This window comes from Chrysochloris asiatica, unplaced genomic scaffold (genome assembly GCF_000296735.1).
Source record: "Chrysochloris asiatica unplaced genomic scaffold, ChrAsi1.0 scaffold00632, whole genome shotgun sequence".
Taxonomy (NCBI): Eukaryota; Metazoa; Chordata; class Mammalia; order Afrosoricida; family Chrysochloridae; genus Chrysochloris; species Chrysochloris asiatica.
Genome location: NW_006409150.1, coordinates 292,617 through 299,357, shown reverse-complemented (window position 1 = coordinate 299,357; position 6,741 = coordinate 292,617).

Genomic DNA, 6,741 nt, shown 5'->3' with positions numbered 1-6,741 from the left:
TTTTCATCTTTCCACTTTCTATGATTTTGAGGACAGCAGTAGTCTGTCTGCTCCTCACACTGACTGGGCAGTTTCTGCACAGGGTGAGCCTGATGGTGGAGATCCTCTGCAATATAAGCTCTGCACTGACTCTCCACCAGCTTTGGAATTCAGCGTCTGTCCTACAACCAAAACAGAAGGCTCTCTATCATCTGACTGCTAAGTACCTTCTCAGGCTCATGCTTCACTTTGTATTCCATGCTTTCATTTCTCATCAAATATTAACTATTCTGTGTGACTTCCTAAGCACATTTTACAGTAAAACCCCAACATTTCCTTCCTTGCTGCCTCCTCCTTTGTAGTTTGGTACAATAATTAGATTCCCTGTGAGGTCTTCACTTAGTTCCCTTGGAAGAGGGTAATTTATAATATGCACTTTCCTAGGATTGTAGTGTCATCACAGAGTGCAGCATTTGTTAATTTCTATGTCTGTTGCACTGTGTAGACTGTAAGATCATGAAAGAAAGATCAATGCCTATTTACATTTTGTTCAGTGTAAATTATATTCATTTCTAGAATATGATTTAGTTCTGAATACATGTTTCATCAGTTATTAATTAAATAAATAATTGAATAAGGTTAAACAAATACTTCCAACAATCATGGGGAAAGGCAATATGGTGAAACAAGGAGAAAGCCTGTAGACAGACGGAGGTCCAAACCAGGAGTCCAAACCATGAATGAGAAACAAACCAGAGAAGATGGATTAGAGAAAGAATACATTTTAGTATATCCAGAATCCTCCTTCAGAATCAGGCATTTTAACTTAGCAGGATTTATTAAACTTGCCTTTATTTGTTATTCCTGTTGCTACCTCTGTAGTTACCACCAATAAGAGAGGGTTGTTGCTCATAACTCATTTCCCAGCATCTGTGAAGATTCCAGAAATTATCAGGGACGATTTTCAGTTCACAAATTATGTTTCTTTTTTGTACCACGGTGAATGTTAGAAACTATACCTTCAGAAAGGGAAGGGAGATGAAACCACTCATGAGCTTTCAGGAAATTACAATTGAGCTTTCTTATCACCTGAAATTGGTCAAATAGATTTTCACCAGAATAGGGGAAGTGTTTACAAGGCTGTAGCTTTTGTGCTTGAATTCCCATGTGCCTCATTAATAAAGTATTTTTCTGTGTCACACTACCTGAGAAATATGTCTCTCTGGAGCTACAAAATACAAAATACAAGCTTGTGCCAATTTTGACTGTTGGGAGATAATGTGTAGTTCCTTGTATATCTCATATCCTGTTGGACTCCTTCTTCACAGAAGGGGATTACCTCTCTTTTGGTGTCTCTCCAGCTTGCATTATTATCCATGATGTTTGCTTTAGGCGTGTATTTCTTTATTCAAAGTCTAAAAAATATAGCTCAGTATCATTCATTGTGATTCTGGTGATTATGAAAATACATCTGACCACATACAACCCTATGCAGGCTCAATGCAGTATTTTTACTGTGCCTTTCATTTTGATTAATTTATGATAATCACCGAATAAAAGGAAAGTCATTCTGACAGTTAAAGTAAGATAAGCATAATCTTCCCTATCATGTCATCATTCTATCAGGAGAGAGAACTATGGAATAGCTTCAGTGAGTGTCTACACATATACAAGTGACAACAGATAAATAGATTTCTCTCTAGAATGGAACAGGTTCTATTATAAGAATCATTTACACATAGTACTCATAGTTTATTTCATAATGTCATTTAGCATAATGTAACAATACAATGATATATTTTAACATAGGAAGCCCAGGCAGGACTGTAGGATAAGCACAGTACTGCTGACTACAGCTGGGCAGTTCAAACCCACCAGCTGTCTATGGGAGAAAAACGATGTTTTCTGCTCCAGTAAAGATTTACAGCCTCAGAAAGCTTACACAGGGTAACTATGAACCAGAATTTGGCTAGAAGGCAGGTGGTGGTGGTGACTATATTATTGGTTATAAGGATGACTTGATCATTCAAACAATGACACATGTGACATGCTAAGTGCTTACAGAAAGGCAATGTGTTCATTTGGCATTTTCTTACACTTTGAGTAGAAGTACAGAAATCTGTGTAACATATTGCAGTAGGATCAAATGTAGTTGAAAGTATTGTGAGAGGAATGAGGATACCGTTCAGCTTTCATGTCTTCCCACACCTTGTTCTTCTTTCTAAGACCTTCCAAGCCTTTAGCACTATTTTTCTTAAACGTCTCCTGAGAAATGTTTCCCTCTCCTCTCACAATACCTGTCTGCTAGTTTATCCCAATCTCCTTTCATCAGCCACGCCCAGACAGATTGGATACTACTCAGTGGAGATTCTACCTTCCTCCATGCCCTCTGGGTCTAGGCTCCCTCTTGAAAGCTTATAAGCCCATCATTTCTTGCCTTTGTAGCACCCTCATTTTGGGTAGCCAATGTCCACGTTGCCCATCCCTGTCAATGTCCAAGTTGCCATCCCTGTGTACTGAGTGTTGGGAATGATCCTCACTGTAAAGATTTGTTCCCTCTTTTGAGCTACTGCATCCATACGTGTAGGTCAAGTTCATCAAATTGTATCAGATTACTCTTTTTTTCCTCCCTAGTTGAGCTCTGATCATCCAGCCATTGAAGCCAGGTCAAGTAGGTATTATCTGCAAGTGTGGGTGTTCTTATGCATATGTCCTCTCTTCTTATCAGCTGAATGCTTCACTCTCCACTCTAGTCCTCTGTGGCTATGTCACTGTCTCTGGGTCCAGGAGTCCCCTGGTCTTGCCATACTGCTGGCCAACCACGTCTCCACCCAGGTTCACAGGAGTCTATTAAACATGGTAGAACTTAGCTCACAGCTTCATTGCTGTAGTTCCTCACTTCCCCTTATTGGTGACCAATGTGGTCACCAGTCAGACTGCATGCTTCCTCGTGTATTCCCCTTGAGGGGAAACCTGAGGAGAACCGACCACTTGCCTTGATGCCTCCTGGGTGAGCAACTTGCTTGTTCTTGTAGTAGTCAGTTGGACTGCCATTATTGTTTAGTATTTTTCCTGTTGGTCTTTCTTCAAGAAGTAATTTCTGTTCTTCTAGTCACTCCAGACTTGTCTGCTTGTCCTTTCAAGTGGAGATTTCCCACCTCAGAAGATTCTGGATGGGATTCAGGATACCAACTATGGTCTTATTCAATGCAAAGGCTCTGCAGGAAGTCTCCTTCCTGGGCACATTGTAGTCCCATTTTAGGTATTCCTATCAGTTATAGGCAGAACACAGACTTACAATATTTCTATGGTGATATTTCTGGTTATTCCTTTCTCTCCCCCTCATGTGTCTATTTTACAATGGTATGCAAGGGAAACCAAGATTCAAAAGACAGCCAAGTATGTTAACATTAGCCCCCTCCCCCCTTTTATCCATTCAAACTATGCTTCAATCCCTGTATCCCAGAGCCCTGTTGTTCCAAGGTTGTGCATACATCATTATTTTCTTCTGTCACACTTAGACCATGCAATCCAGCCTAACTTTTCTCCCATCTGCCTTGTTCTTCCATCCTCCTCCCCCTTGTTGTGTATTACCCCACTCTCCAGCACACATCTACCAACTTTTTAAGTCTGAAATTGACCAAACATGCAATCAAGATGTATGGATACTTACTAGTGATTGGAATGCAAAGGTTGGAAACAAAGAGGAAGAACAAATATTTGGAAAATATGGCTTTGGTGAGAAGAACAATGCTGGAGACTGTATGACAGAAGTTTGCAAGGGCAATAACTTCTTCATTGACATTACCTTTTTTTGAACACCATAAAATAAGACTATACATATGGACCCCACCAAAAGAAATACACAAAATAAAATCGACTATATCTGTGGAAAGAGAAAGTGTTAAAATTCCAAATCATCAGCCAAAACAAGGACAGGGGAACACTGTGGAACAGACCATCAGTTGCTTATATGCAAGTACAGGCTGAAACTGAAGAAAATTAAAACAAGTCCACAGGATCCAAAATATGAGCTTGTATATATCCAATCTGAATTTAGAGATCATCTGAAGATCAGATTTCATGCACTAGACACTAACGACTAAAGGTCAGAAGAGTTGTGGGACAACAGCAAGAATATCCTATGAGACGAAAGCAAAAGGTCACTAAGAAGATAAGAAAGAAGGAAAAGACCAAAATGGATGGCAGAAGAGACTCTGAATCTTGCTCTCCAGCATAGAGTTACTAAAGAAAATGGAAGAAGTGAGAAAGTACAAGTGCTGAGGAGAACATATCAAGGACAAGATGAACGGACAAAGTCAAATATTATAACAAAATGTGCAAAGACTTGGAATTATAAAACCAAAAGGGAAGAACACACTCAGTATTTCTCAAGCTGAGGGAACTGAAAGAAAAATTCAAGCCTCAACTTGTGGTATTGGAGGATTCTATACATAAAATCCACCACTCCGTTATCAGTTTGTCATTTTGTGGTGACTTGTGAGTTGTTGTGATTCTGAAAGGTATGCCACTGGTATTTTAAATACCAGCAGGGTCACCCATGGTGGTCAGGTTTCAAATGAGCTTCCAGACAAAGACAGACTAGGAAGAAGGAGTAACAAACTACTTCCAAATATTTAGTCATTGAAAACTTTATGAATAGCAGAGAAACACTGTCAGATACAGCGCCAGAAAATGAACCCCTCTGGTTGTAAGGCACTCACTGGGGAAGAGCTTCCTCCTAAAAGTAGAGTTGACCTTGATGACACAAATGGAGTAAAGTCCATGGGACCTTCATTTGTTGATGGGGCACAACTTAAAATGAAGAGAAAAAACTGTAAACATCCATTGAAAATCAGAACATAGAATGCACAAAATATAAATCTGGGAAAATTAGAAGTTGTCCAAATGAAATGGAATGCATAAACATCTATATCTTAAGCATGAGTGAGCTGAAATGGACTGGTATTGGCCATTTTGAATCTCATGACCACATGGTTTACTATGCCGGAAATGACAAATTGAAGAGGATTGGTGTTGCATTCATCATCAAGAAGAACATATCTAGATCACTCATGAGGTACAACACTGTCTGTGATAGGATAATATCCATGTGCCTACAGGGAGGACCAGTTAATATCACTATTATTCAAATGTACACACCAATCACTAAAACCAGTGAGGTTAAATAGAAGAATTATACCAACTTCTTAAATCTGAAATTTATCAAACATGCAATCGAGATGTATTGATCATTACTGGTGAGAGGAATGCAAAGGTTGGAAGCAAAGAGGAAGGATCAGTAGTTGGAAAATATGTCCTTGGTGATAGAAATGATGCTGTAGAATGCATGATATAATTCTGCATAATCCATGATTTGTTCATTCACTCACTCATGCTTTAGAACGCTTAAGAGACGACTATATACACATGGACCTTGTTAGAGGGAATACATAGAAATCAAATTGATTACATCTACGGAAAGAGAAGATGGAAAACTCCTATCATCAGTCAAAGCAAGACCAGGGGCAGACTGTGGAACAGACCATCAATTACTCATATGTAAATTCAATCTGAAGCTGAAGAAAATGAAAACAAGTCCAAGAGAGCCAAAATATGACCTTGAATCTATCCCACCTGAATTTTGAGATCATCTGAATTTCGAGATCATCTGAATCTATCCCACCTGAATTTAGAGTCATCTGATATTTTAAACACTAAAGATCAAAGACCAGAAGAGTTGTGGGATGACATCAAGAACATCATACATGAAGAAAGCAAAAAGTCATTAAGAAAACAAGAATAAGGAAAAGGTCAAAATGGATGTCAGAAGGAACACTGAAACTTGCTCCTTAGTGTAGAGATGCTAAAGCAAATGGAAGAAATGAGCAGGTACAAGAGCTGAACAGAAAATTTCAAAGATCATCTCGAGAAGATAAAGCCAAACACACCAACAAAATGTGCAAAGATCTGGAATCAGAAAACCAAAAAGGAAGAACACGCTCAGCATTTCTCAAGCTGGGGGAATGGAAGAAAAAATTCAAGCCTCCACTTTCGTTATTAAAAGATTCTCTGGGCAAATTATTGAGTGATGCAGAAAGCATGAAGAAAAGATGGAAAGAATACACAGAGTCATGGTACCAAAAGGAAATGGTTAATGTTCAACCATTTCAAGAGGTACTATATGATCAAGAGCCAATGATAATGAAGGAGGAAGTCCAAGATGCACTGAAGGAATTGGCAAAGAACAAGGCACCAGGAAATGATGGAATACAAATTGAAATCTTTCAAGAAAGTGAGGAAGCACAGGAGGCACTCACTCATCTCTGCCAAGAAATTTGGAAGACAACTGTCTGGCCGACTGATTGGAAACAACACATATTTCTGCCCATTCCAAAGAGAGGTGACCCAATGGAATGAGGAATTCATCGGGTAATCTCTTTAATATCCCATACGAGTAACGTTTTACTAAAGGTAATACAGAAATTGCTGCAAGCATACATTGACAGAAAACTTCCAGAGGTTCAAGCTGGATTCAGAAGAGGCTGTGGAAGGAGGGATATCATTGCTGATGTCTGATGGATCTTGGCTGAAAGTAGAGAATATCAGAAAGATTTTCACCTGTGCTTTATTTACTACACAAAGGCTTTCAATTGTGTAGACCATGACAAGCTATGGACAACATTGTGAAGTATGAGTATTATGGAACACTTAAATGTGCTCATGAGAAATCAATACATGGACCAAGAGACAGTTGTTTGA